Source organism: Pyrgilauda ruficollis, unplaced genomic scaffold, assembly GCF_017590135.1.
Source record: "Pyrgilauda ruficollis isolate IOZ18807 unplaced genomic scaffold, ASM1759013v1 scaffold45, whole genome shotgun sequence".
Taxonomy (NCBI): Eukaryota; Metazoa; Chordata; class Aves; order Passeriformes; family Passeridae; genus Pyrgilauda; species Pyrgilauda ruficollis.
Window position 1 is genome coordinate 1,639,944 of NW_024526044.1, and position 22,231 is coordinate 1,662,174.

The following is a 22,231-nucleotide window of genomic DNA, read 5'->3' on the forward strand; positions in this document are numbered from 1 at the left end:
CAGGAGAATTCACAAGAAGAAAGACTGAAAGAAATACCAGCTTCAGTCATAACACCTGCCAGCAAGTACATAGCATGGAAAGCAGTAACAGTATTAGAAGTGACTTAAAGAAACCAGCCAAGAGTGAAGCGATCTTCTGTGATCAGTTACCAAAAGATACCAGCACACAAATGAGAAATAACCACACTGCTTTTCAATACTGCATCAACTGAAACCTTTAGCCCATCTAGTCCTTAACTGCCTGCAAGCACAGGGTTTGTAATCACCATTTTCTACCTCAAACTTTTGCCTTCTAAGATTATTTTGGCATGGCTGAAGAGCCAGTTCTGGAGGAAAAATGCCATATTTTTTCCTGGACAGCAGACATCTCAGCGTTTCCTTTTGAGGACTTCCTGAAGTTACAAGTTCATCATGAGGTGCTGCTGGTTCAGGAAGGCAACAATAACAATAACAATCACTGCTGATCCTCTCCCAGACTGCCCTCAGCTTTCTGCCATGTGGTCAAACACGTGTACGGCTCCACAACTATTTTAAGAAAAAGCTGTGTTTACTGTAACTGAAAACCCAAGGGGTTATTCAGGGGGAAAATCAGCACTTAGAATTTCTTGCTTCCGTGCTAGTTTAGCCAGTTCTCCTAGTCCCATCCCACGGCACAGCGCCTCATGTTTGGAAGTGACCCAAGTCACTGCTTCCAGAAATTGCCCTGAGCTTTTAGAAGTCCCTGAGCACGCTGGTGTAAAGTTTGTTAAGGTGATAACACATGTGGTTGCCCCCAGATGGCAAAACAAACATGGATTTTTAGAACTTCAGAAGGTTCAGTTGGAATGATCAAATTCATTTTCCCTTGCATGCAAAGCTTTAGAAAAGAAAACACTATGGGAAGAGTGGTGCAAATGAACACTGCAGATCCACCATGTTTCCTTTTACTTTCCTGGAATCCCAAACGAAGGCTATGTAATTTAGCTGAGAAAATTCACAGTAAATGGAAGAAGTATCTGCTTGCACTCAACACGCTTTGGCAGACACTTCTGAGAGGAAACACAAGGTTATTGCACACACAAAAGCCAGGAGGTGATTTTGAAACTACATTTGAAATTCTGGCCTGCAAGTGCTGCACACCAACAAACTGCTTCCAAAAGAAGTCCTGATTCCAAACATACAGAGAGCACAAACACAATCAATAAACAAATTAAATAAATGGATCTTATACCTTTATTACCATGCAGAAGTTCTGGTGGCATGTTATTTAAAAAGAAGCCTTTTTTCCTGCTATTTTTCCCATCTTGCTTTTCTCCTTCTCTGTAAGAGAAACATCGAGTAGGTAACTGAAAAAAACAAAATTAAATAAAAGCCAACCCCAAATAAACCCCAACTGCTTCAGCTGTGACCTAAAAGGCCCCTTGAGGCTCTGCGCTGTGCTGAAACCGAGCCCAGCACATTCCTCTGGGGAGCCGGCCGTCGCAGCCTCCTTTGCTCAACTGCCCAGCTGCAAGAGCAATCGGAAAAATCGGGTAAAATTAGAAAAATCCCAAGGCTGGGGCTGCCGGAGCTGCAGGGACCCAGGGATGGGGGGGACGGGGAAGGACCCAGCCGGGACGGGATCAGCGGGGGGATCACGGCACCGGGCATGGATCAGCGCCGGGCACAGCTCAGCGCCGGGCAGGATCCACAACGCCGGACAGGATCCACAGAGCCGGACAGGATCCACAGCGCCGGGTAAAATCACACCACCGGGCACAGCTCAGCACCGGGCAGATCCACAGCACCGGGCAGGATCCACAGCGCCGGGCACAGCTCAGCACCTCGCCCCAGCGCTGCCCACGCTGCAGCACGGGCCTGCGGCCCGCAGCGCCCCGAGCCACCCCGGCACATCAAGGCCCCTCGGGGCCGCCGGGACGGGAGAGAAGCGTTGGGGCAGCCGCTCCACCGCCCGCCCCCGCCGCGCTGACAGCGCGGCCCGCGGCCCGCTGAGGACGGGACGGGACCCCCGAGCCGGGCCCGAACGGGGCTGTGGGAGCGCTGGGGCCGGCGAGGGGAGCGGAGGCCCCGGGGTAGCGGAACGCGGAGCGCAGCGCGGCGGCCCCGGGCCCGGCCCGCGGCGTTACCTGCACCGGCTCCAGCGACGGCACCGCGGACACCGAGGCGGAAGTGCGGCCCTGGCCGCGGTGGATTGACAGGCACCTCCGCCAATCGAGAGCGCGGCCGCGCCCCGCTGTTGCCAAGACGACGAATCAGCTCCCCGTCTCCCCGCTGGGAGGCGGGGCGAATGCTAATGAAGCGCCGAGCCTGACGGCCTCGGGCCGCGCCACCGCTGGGGAGACCGCTGGCCAATGGCGCAGGGGATATGCAGATGAGGGCGTGGCTATGCAGATGAGGTAGTCCCGGCAGCCCCCGCGGCCGGGGACGCCTCACCGAGAGAGTTCCCAGAGGATTTTGGGTCCCCCCCGGGAAGAGTGACCGCCTTGTGGGTGCTCTGGGCTGTGGGGTTTGTGGGACATTTCAGCTAGTAGGTGATTTCACAGTGCAAGCTTGGCTCGCCGTAACCTAATGGAGAAATATGGCATTCTCAAAGACAGGTGGAATTTTAAGTCCTTCTGTTTCATCCATGTCCCGATGGTTTATCAGTGCCCCGATGGTTTATCAGGGTGCGGGTCTCCAGCTGCAAATTCACTTGCAGATGCTGTAGCTGGGTGAGGGCGGATGTGAAATCAAGCGGGTTTGTGGGGTTGTGTAACTTACAGACCGTCATCCCTGTGGTTGTGAATTCCTTCATCCCATCGCCATCCTCCCTGCCCTGGCACTCACAGCAGCTCCATGGACACCCCAAAACCCCAGAGAAACGGTCCATGGAGCCATGTGGGAGCATGAAATGGCAGGGAGTGAAGGAGGGAGGTGAGACGCAAGTACTTACCCTCAAAATTATCTTCTCTTCCCGTTGATTCAGCTCTCAGTGCAAAGCAAGCAGAGGGATGAGCAGATCAATCCTGCAGCTCGCCCATCAGAGGTGGATACAGACCTTCTTTAACAAGGGAATGGCTGCAAGGGCAGCGGGGAAAATCTGAACCAAACATCATCACAAAATCTGAACCACACATCATCACAAAATCTGAACCAAACATCATCACAAAATCTGAACCAAGCATCATCACAAAATCTGAACCAAACTTCATCACAAAATCTGAATGAAACATCATCACAAAATCTGAACCAAACATCATCACAAAATCTGAACCAAACGTCACCACAAAATCTGAACCAAACGTCATCACAAAATCTGAACCAAACATCATCACAAAATCTGAACCAAGCATCATCACAAAATCTGAACCAAGCATCATCACAAAATCTGAGCCACTCCTTTGCTGCAGGGCTCCCTCTGGCTATCCCCAAACACTTTTGCTGGCACAGTTCTGGAGTGTTACTCACCCCCAAACGGGCTGACAGCTCCTGGCCAGTGTACAGACACACATTAACAGCGATAATGCTCCTTGCTCTGGCACAAGTGGAAACATTTAGTGAAGTCCCCAGGGGGATTTCTCACACACCTTGGCATTGAGTGTTTTGGGGTGGGCACAGCTGCCTCCAAGGATGTCTCTTGGTCCCTCTCAACCCATTCTTGCCATACCCACATGTTATTTCACCCCTTCATTTACCCACATTTAGGGAGTACAAATCTTGGGGACTAAAGGATAATTTGTATTACTCCAAATATCTTTATAAGGTTTTCCTGATTTGCCCAGAAATACTTTTTTTTTCCCTGTAAGCTCCAATTCAGCCACCCCTCTTGGGTTGCTCAACCTTATAAGTCTCAACATGAAGCACAGAAATATATCTGCTGCAGCTTTTAAGCAAAGCCCCACAAACAGAAAGTAATCAGGATTTAAATTATTATTTTCTGATGGTGCAGGCCTTTGTCATGACTAAGCAGCTGATCTGGGAGAGTTCTCCAAAAGGACCACAGCAAGACAAATCCACTGATTAGATGACCAAGATATACTGAATTTTTGTAGCTTTTTCTGGTCTTAATTGAAGGCATGGGCATCCTTCTCCCGTCCAGTTTGTAAGCATTTCAGCTGGATTTCCACGCTTAGCAAAAATGAGGATAATTGACAATTTCTTCCTTTGTTAAATATTCATGGGCTATTCTTTAGCAATCTAACTCCATAAAACCCCAAAACTGGACAGGGAGAAGAATTTAACTCTGTGTTTGCCTCCCTTCTGCATTGGCAATGAGGGAGGAGAGCAGTTACCCTCTAAAGGAGATGGCATGGAAATTTTGCCTTGTTGGCAGAGTTTTGCAATGTTAAATAATTAAACAGGGGGTTCACAGGGGAAAGTATTGTGCAACTGTCTCAGGCATAGGTGTAACCATCAGCTCCACCTACCATAAACCCAAGTGCTTCCCTCCTGTGGAGAAACACAATCCTGTGGAAAACTGATCCCAGCAAACCTTGTCACTGCAGCAGATTTGGGGAACCTAAGTGGTGATACAAGGGCAGAATGGGAACCCAAACAACCTAGAGATGTTGGTGTAGAGATATTGCAAGGAAATGTGGCCCCTTGCAGCAGAAATGCTGATTGCCAGCAGTCAGTCCATCACCCATGAGACAAAAACCTCTTCCCTCCTCCTCCAAACCATCCAGCAGCCAAAGCAGCCGCTCAGTCCCGACATGTTTGGGCAAGTTGTCCAGCCCTGGGAAGCTCCTTTTAGTCCGTGACTCCTTGCCAGGGAGTTTCATAACCAAACCCATTTGTTTAGTGAAGGCTCCAGCATCTCCAGCTCGTGTCCCTCCTCCAGGCTGGAATTCCCAGCCCCTGTTCCTGCCTCCAGAGGCACAGCAGAGCCCTCACAGCTCTGTCCAAATGTCCTTGGGAACGCTCCCAGCCCTCCTGCTCACCAACAGCTTCACCTTGGAGGAGTGTGGGGCTTGTCCACACTTGAAAGATTATTTGGATTGAGGGACAGTGTGAATTGAATACCAAAATATCTCTGGGTAAAAAAAAGCCCCAAGTTATCAAAGCAGTTGATGGAAGGGTTTTCAAGGTCTCTGTCTTCCTGCATCCCCATATGAGTGAGCCTGACACAGCTCTGCAAAATGGGAAACATTCAAATCTTCCATAAACCAAATAATAAAGATTTCTTCCTGCAGTCTACCTCTTTTTAAAAGACAGTGATTTTGAGTTCTATTGGCAGTAATAGATTGTTTTGAGCTGCTGGCACTGAAAAAGGGAAGATAGTGTGAAAGAGCTACAGTCACAGAAATTTATTTAATATAAGAAAATATTAAAAAAGCAGACATTGGTAAGAGTGATAAGGCTGTAATGAAAAACGTGGTAATGCTGAAACCACATGAATTTTAACCAGTACCTTGAAGTAAAGCAATTCAAGAGAAAAAGGAATCTGTAAATAATGAGGAACATGGCAAAAGCTGAATAAGTAGAAATAGCCAGTCTGTTAAAAGGCTGAATAAGCATGTTCTTTGTAATGGCATGGAAGGGAAAAGACACAACAGCCTGTATCCTCCGCTTCAGTGATAATTTCCCTGGGAGCTGCACCCATTCAGCTGAGGGCAATTCAGGGGCTGAGCCGCTTCCATTCAATATAAAATAAAGTTCTGAGAATCTCTGTGGTCGAAGTTTGTGAAAGCTTAAAACCCTGAGAGTGCAAGGGGCTTTCTGCAGGAAGCCAGAAATCTCATTAAAAGCATGTTTTCTCACAAAGTCTAGACACAAACACAGAATCACAGGATTGTTAAGGCTGGAAAGGACCTTTAGGTCATCAAATCCAACTGTCAGCATTAAAACATTTCCTCAAGTGCCATATCCACAGGGTTTTGGAATATGTGAGGCACCCTTCTGCTGAACCCTGAATTCTTCTAGCTCCCTGTATGCTTCTGGTGCTGGAAAATCCTGTTCCTGGAGCTGAGTAGAGATGAGCAGGAGAATGTGCTCAGGATAAAAACATTTGGGCCAAAGTAGCTCACTTTCATACATCATCTTCCCTGGGATGGAGTCCATGGGTTTTTTGGATATTCGTGGCAGGGAAGATGGGATAGATCAGATTTAACTCACAACTTCAATCCTTCACATGCCTGTATAGGATTTGGGAAGCTCCTTAGGGGGATACTGTGGAATTTGACTTTTAGGAGCCCCCTCCCAATACGGGCTGGCACACGTCAGCTTCAGCCTGAGTTCCAGGAGCAGATCTGGAAAACTGGATTTTACCAATGCCTATGCACCACTGGTGCCAGCTGATCTGTCTTCAGCCAGTGATGCTTTATACACTAATAGGTGTTTATTTGTCAAACTTGGCCACAGAAGCATCTTATTTAGAGTTAATTCCCACATGGGTTTAGCTGCATGTGAGGCAAGTGACCCCTGCACTTTTGGGACACATTTCCCTCCAGGATGGCAGTGGATCAATTCAGCAGCTCGTGTGAGGCTTCTTTCTGGAAACTCAAGTCAATAGGAGCTAATTATACTTATTGATGCAAGGCCAGAATTGACATGGGAGTAAAATTTAACCTGAGTGCTTCCTTGGTAACTTCCCTCTGTCACCAGGATCTCAGAGAAGCAGCTGGGCAGGGTGGGTGAGCACGAGGGAAAACTCCTCACAGGCAACAGGGGAAGGGATATTTCCTTTTAGACATTCCCTTTGCCAGGTCAGGCAGATTCCTACTGCCCAGGTTAGGTGTTACTGGTGTTGGCTAATTTAACCTCATTTTTCACTAAATTCAGTGCTGTTGTTTCAGCAGCACAGCCTTTCCACGAGGCAGCACCAGCTCCCTCTCCGTTTTCCTGCTTTGTGGATGAAGGGACAGCAGTGAAACGTTCTCTGTGGCATGCACACGTGTTTTCCAAGTGCTCCTGATGGCATATCTGCACTGTGCCCCCCTGGCAGAGCTGCCAGGGTTCACAGCACAAAGAGAAATGCCCTGACACCCAGGCTGCCACCTCCTCACCCTGCAGCACAGAGCTCAGGCACCTGCTGACCCCAGGAAGGGGCTCAGCACAGTTCTGCCCTGCAATTTTGCAAAAAAATCCCTGGGTTTTAACCCTGTGACTTGTGACAACCAGCAACACCTACAAAAAAAGAAAATAAATGAAAAGCAGGAAAAAAGAAAAAACTCTGTGTAAAGCAGACTGTCAGCTGTGTTTACTGATAGACTATAGATTGTTTTAGCATGTAATTTTCTGTAGATCAGTAAAATTAGCACCTTTGATCCAGCAAATATTTAGATGCACATATTACTTGCTGGAATAGTCTCCAGTACTTTATAACAAAGTCCTGTCCACTTGTCCCTAGGCAACCACTAGAGCAAACTAATTAGTAATTACAAATTCACACATATGCATCAAAACAAGACCCAGGTCAATTTTATGGTGCCTCTTTATTTGCTGTGCTTAAAAATTAGCATCTCAACTTTCCCAAAATAAATTATACTAATCTACAGACTGGTATTAAAAAGGTCTCATCATGAAATTCCACCAAAAAAAAAAATGAAGTAAATAAGATATTTGAGCATGAACAAAAAGAAAAAAATCAGATCCTGTCCTAGATCCTGTCCCAGATGGAGTTGGGAAGTTTGGCTCTGGATCTGAAGGCTGCTACACAAGAAATCCCCGACAGGCAGACAAACTAATGTGCCTCCCTCGTCAGCTTCTGTGTCAGCTACAGCTGACTCTATTTACTTTTTGCCCAGAGAAGGAACTGGGAGCAGAAGGAGAAGAAGAGAAACCTTCATTGATATTCACAATGCTGTCTTACATGATCAGCATTATTTTTGTCCAGGAAGCTCTTTCAGAAAATGGGAGAAAACAAGTGATGAGGTGGAAGAATGGCTGTCAGAGGGACAGAAAGGACGCTGTTGTGGAGGAAGGAGTTTGTTTTATTTTGTATTAAAGTACCATGAATGGTTTTGGTTTCTGTTTGTATAGTGGGTATCAGAAGAATGAGGTAGATTCAGTCTGAAAAAAATTGACTTTTTTACCGTAACTAAGCTAAATGTCAAATTAAACATCTCTAACTGTAAAGGTGGGCTGGTGGAAATTGCAGCTCACCCTGATGGCAAAAATCCACATGTCCTCATTTCCATGCGAAATAAACGATGTCCTGAACGCGAAGCACAGCCCTGCTCCGGGGCAGGGGTGCAGATCCAGGCACTGAGCTTTGCCAGGACAGCTCCTGCGGGCTCTGGAGGCTGGGCTGGCCATGCCAGAGCCCAGGGCAGCAGGAAGGAGCCCTGCCAGCTGGCAACCTGCTCAGCCTTCCAGCAGCAAGGGACCCTTCTGCCTGCAGCACTGCCCAGGGCTCCTTCCACATTTCCATGGATTCCTGTCCCAGGGATGGGAACCTGGAAGGAGCAGAAGCTGCTTTACCTGTGTATGGCTGCTCTGGATGCAAAGCACGATTGTATTTTTCCAGCCCTGCCATTCTGAAGGGGATTTTGCAGGTCCTGTCTCCTCGTTTGGACCAAGTGAGGGTTTCTCCCTGGCTGACAGAGCTCAGTTTTGTCTCCAAGCATGGCATTTACTCTGCTGGGAATAATGTCCAAGAAGGCACGACTGACAGGAAACTTCTAATTGACCACGGTGTGATTCATTGGGAGGCTCACACTCTCTGGGTTAAAACAACATCACTAAAAAAAAGAAATCACTGAAACCCCCAGGCTGCCTGGCTATCAAGTGCCCCAGGAGCCTCGATGTGCTGCTGTGGGATGGCCAGGGCTGTTTGCTGCAGGTGCAGCTGGGCTGGAGCTGCTGCAGCCCCTGGCATGCAGCTCAGGCAGGGTCCAGCAATGGCTCTCCAGATGCAGCCAGCTGTTTTTTGGAAGTGGCTCTGCACAGGCCAGGAAAAACAGCCCTTCTGTGGGAGCATGGAGGCAGAAGGAGTGAAGACTGAGGCAGGAAGGAGTGGGGTGAGGAAGGAACCAATGAGCCTCACATTTCCTCAAATTAGTCATAGAATTATAGGATTTCCTCAAATTAGTCATAGAATTATAGGACAGTTTGGGGTAGAAGTTTTGGTCCATTCCCCCTGCAATAAGTAGGGACACCTTGAAGCAGACCAGGCTGCTCAGAGCCCTGTCCAGCCTCACCTTGAACACTTCCAGGGATGGGACATCCATCACTTCTCTGGACAAATTGTTCTGGTATTTTACCACGCTCGTTGTAAATTTTTTTCCCTAATATCTACACTGAATCAATCTTTTTTTAGTTTCAAAGCATCACCCACCCTTGGCAGTGCTCAGATCAGCCCTGGGAGTTCTGACCTGGAGAGGGATGAGTCTGGAGCAGCCCATTGCCAAGACAGGAGACACAAGTGCCCTTTCGGCCAGAGTGAACTTTAACAGGTTTTTAGTAGGAAAAAACCATTCTCTGATCACAAGAGCAGCCTTGTGAGGCTGCACATGCTCTCAGTGTTTCAGGCAAGCAGAAGTGGAAGGACTTTTTCCTATCTTTTGTGTCTGCAGCCGCTATTTAATGTAAAGGTACTTACCAGAAATTGAATAACTCCCACACCAGTAATTTTATACCCATCCAACATTTAAATTATGAATGCAATAATCTGCAGCACCACGACTCACAAGGCAAGGCTAGAATTCCCCAGGCAAGAAAAGTCTATTTTTAGATCTTTGCAGCTGAGATTTTTACTAGATGTAGAAATTTGCTCCCTCCTGCTGCCTCAGGGGTTCATTTGCACGCAAAGTTTCAGGGTTTTGTTTTTCTGTCGTTCAGCAAAACAAACAAGCTGCTTTCGGGGGAAGGAGTGCAAGAAGAAATCCCCGTGCTCTGTCTGGGTGAGGGATTGCCTAACAGGGTTACTCTGAGGCAGAGAAGTGATGAAATTGGTTTTTCCTCTGAGAACATCCTCTGGCTGGGCTGGAACCTGGCTCAGGAGTGGTTGTGCTCTCCCTGAGCAGGGGCTGTGCTGGAATCATTCCATCTTTAGTCCATGTAGCTGGCAGCAGTTTCACAGAAGATGCTCCTGACTCATATTTGCAAATGGCATTTAAGATATTGGGTTATTTTTTTCACTGCATTTCTAAAGGTTTTTTTGGGTTTTATAAAATCTGTTTCAGGGACTTGGTGTTTTACTTGCTGCTTTTCTTCTCTGTGTGGTACCAAGGAGAGACCAAAGCAGTGCAAAACTCTTGTTTCCCTCTGTGTGTGGCAATAGCAGAAAATGAATGAGAGAGAGACAAGGATGAGATGCACCCCAATAATCAGAAGCTCCATTCTGCTGCACCCCATGAGGGATCTGTGTCACCCAGAGCATGGAGGCAGCTCTGCTTCAGGCTGAGCAGCTCAGGGTTTCACCACTTTTTGTGTCACATAAAGGCATTTATCAGCAGGGCTCATAATAACTGGTGGATGAGATGTGGTGCTCCTTCCAAATCAGGACCTTAGGGTGATGTTCTCCATGCCAAGCTGTGTCTGGAATTACAGCCTGGTGAGAAATCCTAGCCCTGGAACTCCCCTCCCTTGACAAATCACCCCACTGGCATTTCTTGATCAAAGGCTGCCAAAATGGGAGCTCTAACACCACCCTGCCTGCCCAAACCCAGCTGAGTGGCTGCTTGGTGGCAAGAGTTAAACACAGTTATTTTGCCTCTGAATATCATCTGTACATCATGTAGAGAAAAAATTGCTAAATCTCTGTCTCCCGTGCCCTGTGAAAGGCTCTAGCAGAGTAGGTGGACATTAATTTCCTCTCTTCTGCAAAGTAATGCACTGCTTTCCCTGATGTCATCAGGCTTTGGTCGTGCTTGAGGGAAAAAAATATTTAAAAAAAAATATTGTGGCAAATGGAGATGCAATTCTTTTAAAACATTGTCTTTTTGAGAGGTAACAGCAAGAAAAATTGCATGAAGATCAAAGAGAAAAGAGATTGTGCTCAAGAATAACTCAAAAATAAGATGGGGCAGTTGCTGAGCAACTCTCCAATGCAAAGTATTGCTATTTTCTGGTCCCTTCCCCCATCTGCACAAGGGGGATGGTGTCTAGTGCTGGTCAAAGAAAAGGTCTGTGTGATTGCCTGGGTACAATTAGATCTGAGGTCTTTGCAAACAGCTCCTATCAATCAGCCTCGAGCCATTGATCTTACATCTGAAGCACTTATTGAAAAATAAATTATGGTTTTTTTGATCTAATCCACTATTAAGGATTCCTTTCTTCCTTTTTGAGGCTGGGTAAATAAAATTCTTCCATCAGAACTTGCTTAATAATTATGCTGGACACACAGCAGACCAAATCTTGAGGGTGAAGCAAAGCGAGGACTCAGAAGCTAAAGGCTGATTTTTCTCTCTGGTCTTTTTTTTTTTTTTTTTTTTTTTTTGGGGTTGGAAGAGCTTTTCTTTAACCAGGCACTGCACAGTGCTAAATGCATTCCAATAATCAGGGTATTGTCTGTTATCTGCCTCGAGCTGAGCAGCACGTGTGCCGCAGGGATGTGCCTGCTGCAGAGCTACCCGAGGGCTGCACCTTTCTCCTCCCACAGGGGTCTGCCCTTGTCCTGCTTTTGTGCAGCTGCTGGCGCTTGCTTCCAGATGCAAAAGTGCTTTTTTCCTCTAGAAGAGATCGTCAGTATCCATCCATGGGGATCCTCCAGCATCCAGACTGCACTGGGACCATCAGGTGGAGGAGATGCCATGAAAACTCCACAGCAGGGCTGGGACACAGCTCAGGGGGTCACCACCCTCCCTCCTGCTGGGGTCTCTGGGGAGGTGTTGAGATCTCTGATAACCATGGAAATATATGGTGTCATCTCATTTTGTGACAGAAAGGAATAAATTCCTGAGCTCCAGCCCAGCCTGCAGAAATGGGAAGGGAGGGATCCCACTTTTCCATCTCCCTCTCCAGCAGGGCAAGATGGAGCTGTGGCTCAACACCACACTGTGCATCCCACTGGGAAAGGTCCCTGTGAGCATCCTGGCAGTGGGATCAGCCACAGGCTCAGGAGCCACGGAGCCCCTGCTCAACTCTTCTTCCCAGGGGCTGGACCTGAGGCAAAGCAGATGCTTGACCCACAGCAACATCAGTGTGACAAGGCTTGCCCTGCTATTTCCCAGTGTGTTTTTTTTTTCTTTTTCCAGTACCCCTTTGAAAGCAGTGCAGCCAGCTCAGCTCTGCCTCTTGGATGCTGGCAGGCTGCCACCCTTTAATTAAGCCTGCTGTTATGTCTAATGCTGGTGGCAGCATTTCAGGGCACCAGCACAGAGGCTGTGGGAGTGGGAGCAGGAGATGAGGTGGCTGCAGAGCTGTGTGGTGACTTGGATGTTCAGGATAACATGCCAAAGTAAGTGTTGATTTTATCCTCCACACTGGTCAGATCCAGCTCCTGAGCACAGATCCAGCCAGGCCATAGAAAAACTCCTTTTCCTGCAGGGAAGAGGGCAGCTGAGCACAGAGAGCATTGCTTTGAAACCCCACCCCTCAGTTTGTGGCACAAAAGTGGCACAGAGAGCTCCCTGGAATCCCCTGGTACCCGGCTGTGTCCCCAGCAGGAGCCAGATCACCACAGTGCACTCACCCACAGCCTGAGCACCTGGGTGAGCAGGGCTCAGCTTCCAGCCCGGGTGACAGCAGCAGGGACTGAGGAAGGGACAGCTTTAGCATCTCCCCCTGTGCTGCAGGCCACACTGAAGGTGAAGTCTGAGTTTTCCCTCCACTTCTGGCTGCTCCACACGGAGCAGCTCAAACCCACCTTGTCCCCCATCCTGTGCCTCAACACAGCGAGTTGTGGCCAGGTGCATTTCACTGCCACAGAGCCTCTTTGCTGCAAGTCATGGCTTGATTTCAGTGCATTCTTCAGCCTCACTCCTCCTCACACAGCTCCCAAGAGCACAACTCTGTTCCTTCCTCTCCTCTCCACGCAGCTGCTGCCGTTGTGCAACCCCAGGACTGAATTTCAGTGTAATGACCGTGCACAGGACAGGATGGTGAGGCACAGCCAGGAGTGTGCAATCCCAAATCCCTGTCCCTGCAGCTCCCTGTCCCCACAGCCAGGAGTGTGCAATCCCAAATCCAAGTCCCTGTCCCCACAGCCAGGAGTGTGCAATCCCAAATCCAAGTCCCTGCAGCTCCGTGTCCCCACAGCCAGGAGTGTGCAATCCCATATCCCTGTCCCTGCAGCTCCGTGTCCCCACAGCCAGCCGTGGATGCTTTGGAAAATCAGCCTCGCATTGCAAAACACACTGGGATGCTGAGTGGGATGTGGGACTCTGCCACCACCAAGTGATCAGTGGAAAGAAGAGAGCAGCCTGCCCCTGCAGCACTGTATAACCCCAGACTGGAGCCCAGCACCCTGTGATTTGTTTCTGCCTCTTGATCCGCAGCAGCTGTGCCCTGCTGCCCCTCCCGACCCCCATCAGGGCTGTCCATCGCTCTGAGCCCCCCGAGGCTGAGCTGCTCTGCTCTGCTCGCAGATAACGCCACGGGCAGAGCCGTGCTGCAATTAAACACCCTCCCGGTTCTATGCTAATGAGGAGATGGAACGGAATGCACAATGGCACTGAGTTACAGCCCAGCAATTACAGACACAATCCTCCCTTTTCCTTGTCCTTGCACTGTATTTTCCACTGCTCCACACTTGCTGAGAGCCCGACACAGCGACCAGAGCTCTGAGGATGATGAGCAGAGTAAGAAAAAAGCTCTTTGAAGCACGTCCCTGGAGCTCCATGAGCCCTGATCATCCCTTCATGCCATGTTTCTGCAGCCCTGCTGGCCAGGGCAGCGAGCAGGAGGTCCACTTCAGGAGGTCTGAGCTGCTAAAAGTAGTGTCATTAAAAAACCCCAACTTAATCATGATAATTGAGTTAAAGGAATATTGTTTTCAAGAGGGCTTGTACTTGTTAAAGCCTTTTGAAATCCAGCTGCTGCAAATAGCAGCTCATTTGCTTTCCCAATTGCTTACCTTTCTTGCTCAATACCCAGTATCTATTTAGGAACTGTTTTTTAAAACACTGTGCACTTTGCACAATTAATTTGGGGAAGTCTGTGGTGTGTCCCAATGCTCAAAAAAGTGCTGTGACAAGCTGAGATCACATGTATAAGCTCAACCTATAGAAACAAATAAGCACATTTTTGTACATGCAACCTCTGGCAGGATTGCTTAGAAATCGTGAAGAGTTGTAAAACAATGCCATAATAGTCTTAAATGCCAGATGTCACATGAAATGTTATTCAGAATCACTTCTCTCTCCTTCCCAACCTGCCTGCAAACAAGTGGGATCAGCACAGCCCAGCCGTGGGTGCTGGGAGCAGCATCAGCTGTGAGTGGTGCATTATTAACAACTGGAATTATTAACTCTGTTTCAGAAAGCTGTTCTGTGCTTCTACACTCAGTCGTTTGCAAAATTATTTGGAAAATTCATCTTGCACCTGATCCCTCCCTTTTTTAATGAACCGTGTCGTGCTGTCAGACAACACTGATGGACAGCATCAAGCAAGGGAAGGGAAAAGGGAAAATAGCACCTGAAAAGGGAAATAGCACCTGAAATGACAGGCAGAGCCTTTCCCACAAAGCACCCCACTCACAGAGTTAAAGCAGAGCAGAACAAGAGGAGATTAAAAGAGAAATTGCACCATGGGAGGGGTGGCAGTGTGGGGAAGGTGAATGTCCCAGTTCTTCACGTGCTGCCAAAACTTTTAGCCACCAGGAAGATGCTGGTGTTACCTGCCTGCAGTTTGGTCCCCTCCTCTATTCCCAGTTGCCCTGGCTCTGCTTTTCCAGCAGCAGCTCCAGTGGAACCTCTCTGCCCATGGGGCTTCGTTGCTTTTTGTCTCCTTCAACATCTGGTTGGAAAGCAGGAAAACTCCCTCTTTGCAGTGACCAGTGGTACCCCTGGGCTCCAGGGGAGCTGTATAACCTCTGGAACCCTTGGCATCCTCACTCCATGCTCAGGTCTGCATCTCATTCCTATTTTTGCTGCTCTTCACTTTTTTCAAGCAAATTACTGAGGAATCCTCCACCCACCAAGCACCAATCCAGCCTTCATCAAATAATACTGCCTGCAAAAAATTTAAGACAGGGATTTTTGTGTGCTTGACATTCATTTTCAAGCTTCACAGTGCCTTGTAGGCCCTGTAAAAGAAAGGAAAGAGACAAATGGGAAAGATTTCATGCTTCCCCTGCCCTGCTAGGGCGATGTTTTTCAGCCTTCACAGGGAGGAAATGCATATGAAGCAAAAGGGTAAAAGGAGTTTCTGTGGCCACTGGTTTTGGGATAAGCAGGTACAGTTTGTCATGCAGCCTAAAAGGAGATCTGGCTTCTACATTCCCCCAAATTCTTTCTTCTCTACTCTCTGGGCCTACACCATGCAGGAAATTCACTGACGGACCATCGTCCTCTGGATCCCAGCAGAGATCCTGCTGTGCTGAGGATCAGCAGAGAACAGCCAGGGACATGACAGCAAACACCCTTGGACCATCGTCCTCTGTAGGTGTTGGATCCCAGCAGAGATCCTGCTGTGCTGAGGATCAGCAGAGAACAGCCAGGGACATGACAGCAAACACCCTTCAGAAGGATGACCCAGCACCTGCACATCTTGTTTTGCTACAGCTCCTGTGTTATTCAGTCCCTTAAATTACACTGAAAGTGATTAATGTTCCTTGTTCTCACCTTCTCCCTCCAGCACGGCTGCACTCTGCTTAAGCAGAGGTCAGAACCAGCAGGACATGATTACTCATTGGAGAGGGAAGGACTTTCAGTTCTTCTTTTTCCCATTTTTTTTCGTTCCAGGATGGTCTGAACTCAGATCACAGCAGCTGTGACATCCAATGGCAGCTCTGTAGCGTTTGGAGTCCCCCAAGCAGCTTACCAAGACAGCTTTCACAGGTAGAGTCCTCTCACCATCACAGTCAGGAAAAGGAGTGTGCAATCCTGTTACTGACAGCCACAGCAAACTCACTCTCTTCAGGCCAGAAGCCTCAGCAAAGCCCAGGGTGGCTGATGAGATGGATTTATTTGCTAAAACCCTGTTTCCTGCAAGCCAGACCAATAAAGAGACCTGCTGGAGGTCTCAGCTCTCCAGACCCAGGAGGGCTCTGTTTCCTTTGCCCTGTACTATCTTTACACAAATCTGACTCCAAATGGTTTTTCTAGAGGTCAAACTAACTTCAGCAACGTGGATTTGGGCTTGGCAGAGGAAGACAGTAGATAACAGCACGGGCAGAAACATCCTGAGCATTGTTGCACCTTTGCCTGCAGTGAGCTGATGCTTCCTAAATCTTCATCTTCCTCCTGTCACTGTCCCTTTTCACTCCTCTTCCCCATGCCTTTGTAGTTGGATGCCTGACATACTCTGCTAGTTTCTGCTGCCTTTTAATGAACATCAAAAGAATTAAAATGATGAATTGGAGATCAGGACTCAGAGCAATCGTTCATAGAAGGGGGCACTTTAGGCACACCACGGCTCAATAGGAAATACATTCTCCATCTGCCTTTGCTACAGACCTAAGGGCAGGCTTGGCATTGTCTCAAGCAGATATGGAGTTGAGACATGGGGTTTTTTATGAGAAAAGCCAGGAGTCAGGGAAAATCCTTGTACAGATGAAGGTCTTCCTGAATTAGAGTGATCTGGAGAATGCAGGTCAGGGTTTGGAAGGCAACAGGCAGGCAGAGGGAGCAGAATCCTCTGGCAGCAAATTCAAACAGGGAGATGAACAGAATCCAGCCCCTTCAAAAGTGGAAAAGTGGCCACAGTGACTGACAGGGGTGAGACAGGGAACCTGGCAGAGGTGGCCAGGGCTGGATGGACAGAGGGATGTGTCACCCTCTCCCTTGGAAGGGCACCTTTCTCTGGAGAAAATGCACTTGACAACTAAAAATGCTCTTGCTTAAGTGCTGGACCTTAAACCTTGAGAGAGCTTTTAGAGACACAAACACTTGAAATTCCTGCCTGAAATGGCAACATCTCCAGAGAGATAATAGAGATGGTGAAGGAGTGCTGCCCAAAGGGCCTGGGCAGATGCTGCTGCATCATTTCACAGGAGCCCCTGGAGAGGGAGAGAATAACAACAAGCTTCAGACCCTCTTGGCTAGATATTGCCCAGCACCTGAGGGCACCATTTTTAATTTTCATAGAAGCCAAATGGCCAAATAAACAAGATAAAGTTAGCTAGACTGCTGATTCTCCTAATCTCAGACACAGAGATTTGTTTGCCCTCTATTCTCCAGAGAAATGTGTTTCCCTCCATGCCATGTTGCTTATACAACCACATATGCTTGGGAAAGAAGTGTCATAATACAGGAAATACAAGCTTTTGCTTAAAACCCTCAAATACTGTGCCTGAAGGACCCTCCAGCTTGTAAGACACCTGATGGGAGCCTCTGGGGACAGCTCCTGCTCTCAACTGCCCTGGCACGACTCAGAAGAAACTCTTTTAGTCCAGTTAAGTTGGGCAGAGACAAGAGCAAAGTTGTCTGTATTTGTGTTTGGAAGGGGTCTGGTGAACCCAGGGCTCCATCACCCTCCCTGATGCACACAAAGAATTAATGGATTTGCATCTTTATAAGGGGAAAGAGAACTGGGCCCACATTGAGCAGCGATAATGAATTAAAATGAATTAAATTTTGATACATATTAGAGATATGTTAGTTACTATATAAAGTAATATACTTAATTAGCCCAGGAAGTGTGTTAAATATTACATGAGGTTACCAATGAGTTCCTGCAGGAAGCGAGCCAGCTGACATTTGTAGTTCTCCTCACATGAGAACCTGGTGGTAGCTCTGGAGATACCCACGGACTCCACAAATGGGCTTAACCCCCCCCTCTCATTGCTTAGTGACCCAAAGTTTTATCAAGTCTGATGGAGTGCAAAGGAGCCCACTTTGCCACAGCCTGCCCCACAGCCCAGAGAAACCCAGATCATTTCTCTACAGCTGCTCTGTTTTCCATCTGCCTGGGAACAGAAGTGGCTTTGATTAGAAATGTTTTAGTCCTTCCCAAATCTCTTTTTGTCACTCCTAACCCACACTGCTTGCTGCCATTAAGTGTATTAGAAACAAAGGCCAGCCTTGCCTCTTAAACCACTGCCTGATGGAGTACCAAATTTAATGGATACTTTTTCAACAGAGCTTTAACATTCACTCCTCTATGTGGCAAAATGCTTCCAGCATGGTTGGTACCAGCTGCACACGGATTTCACATCTTCATATTCAGACCCTGCTGTCTCTCTCTGCAAACATCTATTGGTCTGAACAGCAGATGCCAACTCAGTCCAGGCTGACAGATGTAGGATGACTTCTGGTTTCATTCCCTGCTGTGCTCTGAAATTCTCATTTTGAAATACAGCACTGAACTGGCCTTGACAAGAGTCAGGTGTTAACTCTGATCAGACACTTACTTCATTACTAATGGCATTACTCATCCTGCTCTGCATTGTTTTCCTCCCCCAGAGTCGTTAAACTCAGCATTTCCCTGCTCACAAAAGTGCTGCTGGATTGAACAAGGATAGAAATGTGACTTTTTGTGGTGACAAGGTGGTTTGTAATTTTAAGGAGCTCGTTCCCAAGAAGCAAAAAGCAGTCATGGCAGTTTGAGACAGGTCCAACTATGGAAAGTCTCCCTGTAGTAAAGGATGCATTTTTTAACACTTTGGATTTGCAGGTTACAGTGGAAATGGAGAGAAAGAACAAAGGAAGGAGAGGAAAGAAGGAAGGAAGGAAAATAAAGAAGTGAAAAGGTACAGGACATGTTTTGAGTGCAGATGAACACACACTGTGCCCAGATGGGACAATTCCCCTCCAGAATCTCTGATCCTTCTCAGGGACACTGTGACCCTTCTCAGGGATCCTTCTTTGTGTCATCTGCAGCTCTCAGCACTTGTTGCTTTGGGAGTGGAGATGTTAGCTCCTCCCACCTTTCTGAAAGCTGGCTCACAGGTTATTTGCTAACATTTTCAAGGATTATTCTGGTCATCATTGTCTTTGTTTGACATCAAACTCACTCAATTTTGTCCCTTGAAGTATGGTAAGGAAGAGACCTGCCAGCAGCAGAAGCTGTTTTGACACCTGTCTGAGCTGGATGAAGCACATCCAGTGACTGATTTCATCACGTCCCAGCCAGGTCTGGATTGCCACGCTGGTTTTCAGTCCTAATAGCTCCCCAAGCTTTGACAAACAAGTTGTTGTTGGGTTTGTTTTTAAGAGAAATGTATATCAAAGAGTAGCATTTCACTGCAAAGGCATCTCCAGCATGAGAAATGCTCCCCTGGCATTTTCTGTGTTCTACTCGTTGGTGGTAAGTGTGAAATATTTATACTGAAGGTTTGTGCTGTATCCTGGGGGTCTGGCAAAGCAGGAGCTGAAGGGCTCCTTGAAGATTTTGCCTTCAGCCAATCTGGAATCTCTTTTCTCTGCCACACTGCCCTTCTCTTCACCCATGTGTGCTGGTAACTTGTGAGGGGATCTCAAAAAAGGGAATTTTCCAAACAGAATAAACATGTCCCATGATGAAAGGCAGAAGAAAAGGAAATAAAACAAAGGACTCGTAGTGACAGATACTTGTGTGAATGCCAGAGGACTTTCAACCCTCATCAGTAAAGACATGAACACAAAGAGATTTTTTAATAATCTCTTTCTTTAAAGTTTGTTTCAGAGACACACTGGCTCCATGGGACAGAAGTAAGCAATGGAAAAACTACAACTTTTGCATATCCTGCTAGTCCTAAGTTTATAGAGAGCTGTCTGTGGTCAAGATGGTGCAGACAAGAGAAGACTTTTTGACTGTGAGGGCAGTCTGGAGGGCAGCTGGAACAGGTTGTCTGGAGGGGTTTTGGAGCCTTCATTCCTGGAGATATTCAAACCCCAACCAGACAAAGCCCTGAACAACCTGCTGTATCTGACCCTGCTTCAGCAGGGGAGTTGGCCTAGAAAATCTCAAGGGGTCCCTTCCAGCCTGAACCATCCTGTGATCTGCCACCCCCAGCTCCTGCTCAGGAACAACCTCAGAACAAGCAGAAATGAGGCTCAGGAGAGCTTGGAGCTGAGCTACAGCTCAGACCATCCAGAAAGGCTCCACAGGGACTGAGCAGTGCTCAGGAGATCTCCCTGCCCATGGCCTGATGCAGGGTGATCAGAACACCCTATGTGAACTTATATAAGCACTTGTGAGCACATGGGGTACCTACCCATGGCATGTGTACTGTGTCAGCCAGGTCCAAACGTGAGCTGTCAGACCATCTGCTTGCATGTCTGAGCGTGCTCTGCTTTAACTACAGGTTGTGTGATTTCCTTTCCTGAAATATATTAGAAATACACTTGCCCTGTCTGCTGAAGCAAGAGAGAAACATCAGGATCAGGAAACCTGTAATCTGAGCTCTATCACCTCTTATTTATCTAACAATCCTAGAAATTTACTCTGGGTAAACAATACCTGTGATGTGTCCACATTGTATTGTATCACTTTATAAATTATCTTAGGTACAAAGTGGGGGGTTTGTTTTCTATCCAAATGGTGAAAATTCTGAATAATGGCTGACAGCTAACAAACAGCAAACTGCTCCTAGGGATGGGAGCTGCACAGCACACACCCCATCGTCTGGAATTTGTAAACATTTCCATGAACACTAATGCTTGACTGAGTAGCTGGAGATTACAAATAACACCAGATCACGAACAGCCACACAGTGAAAGTGATTCGTGGGTTCATTAAACATCATGGACATCAAAAAATTTTAAAAAAACTCTTTCTCCATCACATCTGTGGTGATCGGTATGAAATTCACGCTGTCTCTGCTGGGCTGGGGTGCAATCCCGGCCCGGGGTGGGTGGTTCGGTGTGATCCCCCTCGGGCAGTGCTGAGCACACACCAAACGCCTCAATGCCGCATCCCCAGCGCTCCCACCCGCGGCTCCACGAGCGCACAGTGACATCCTCTGTCGGGATGCGGCAGCAGCCGAGCCTCAGCCACCCGCGGGGAGACCGGCTTGGGGACACTGCTGTGTCCCCAGCGTGCCAGGCAGCTGCCGGCTCCTTGTGCGCACAGCTGGGAGATGCAAGCCCGGCTCTGAGCGCTGTCCCAGCGCTGGGCACCGTGAGGGACGGGAGGAGGCTGGCTCCTGCTGAGGGCATCCTTTGGTGGGTGCCACAACGGCCACACCCTGCGGGAGGGATGAGAAGTGTTCTCACTTCTCGCTGCCGGCTGCGAGCGATTTACGGCGATCGCAGAGCTCTCCCAGCAGGAGCAGCCGCCGCCGGCAGGACAGCGGCTGTGGCAGCCTGTTTGAGGAGGAATTCGGTGAGGCTGTAGTAGTTCCTGAGGTGAAAATAGCTTTTGGAGCAATCAGAAGGTGGCAAAACCCCTGGGCCTTAACTACAGGCTCGTTTCTGGGTTTGCACAGTTTTCTCGGTTTATGTTCTCTCTGTTTCTCGAATTCCCCAGACAGAAAGGTGCCTGCTCAGGGTCCCCAGCCTGTACCCTCCTCTGTTTTGCAGTTGCTGCTCTGCACATCCCTGTGCTCTTCTCCAGAGGTGTGATAGCAGAAGTGATCCTGCCCCTGTGACAATACCTGTGGGGACGTTTCCTCTCCTGCCACCTGGAGCAGGCACCGTGCACAGGGGTTGTACGGTGGTAACTTCATCCTGCAGAATCACCAGCCGAAACAAGTCCTCAGACAGAAGTTATTCTCTTTGGCTGTGAAGGGTGAACAAGTGGTGGAAGAAGGAAGAGTTAATCACCTTCTTGTAGCTGGGACTGGGGGCCCCAAGGACTCCTTGGTTTGCAGACCAAGAATTGCCTGCACCCAGCAGCTTTACCTCTTCCCCCTGCTGCCCTTGAGGAGCAGAGACAAGATCATCACCCTCTGTGTTCCTCCTGCCCAGGGAGCCCTCCTGGCTGATTAAAAGGCAAATGAAGTTCTGACTTCAGTTCTGTTTATTAAGGTACAGACACCACGGCAGGAGTAATAAACTCATGGTGGACACTTTGGAGAGATGCAGGAATGTTGCTGTGCAGCATGCAAGGATGCTCTGGGAGAATACAAGAATGCTTCTGAGCTGAGAGGGGAAAGAGGAATGTAGAGATGTTCTAGGGGGTGGCAAGTGTTCTTTGAGGTAATGCAGTGATGCTCCTGGGTTGAGAAGGGAAGGAAAATGGGAGAAGATGCTCTGGGGGGGATTCAGGGATGCTCCGGGGTTACGCAAGGATGCTACCAGGTTGAGAGGGGAATGTGTGGATCCTCAGGGACGCCCTGGAGGAACGAAGGGATGCTCTGGGTAGTACA

General features: G+C 48.3%; 1 protein-coding gene across 2 annotated transcripts in view; it reads right to left on the minus strand.

Moving 5' to 3' along the window:
• OSBPL2 (oxysterol binding protein like 2) overlaps nucleotides 1-2,158 on the minus strand; it is a 34,350-nt gene extending 32,192 nt beyond the window's left edge. Inside the window, exons 1-2 of one of the 2 annotated variants that reach the window (XM_041478478.1) lie at nucleotides 2,106-2,158; nucleotides 1,211-1,299 (exon numbers count right to left, since the gene is read on the minus strand). The gene's annotated coding sequence lies outside the window, so the exon portion shown is untranslated. Of the gene's footprint in view, nucleotides 1-1,210; nucleotides 1,300-2,105 lie in introns of those variants that run through there. The other variant, XM_041478479.1, reaches the window with a different exon arrangement.
• Nucleotides 2,159-22,231: the final 20,073 nt, after the last annotated feature.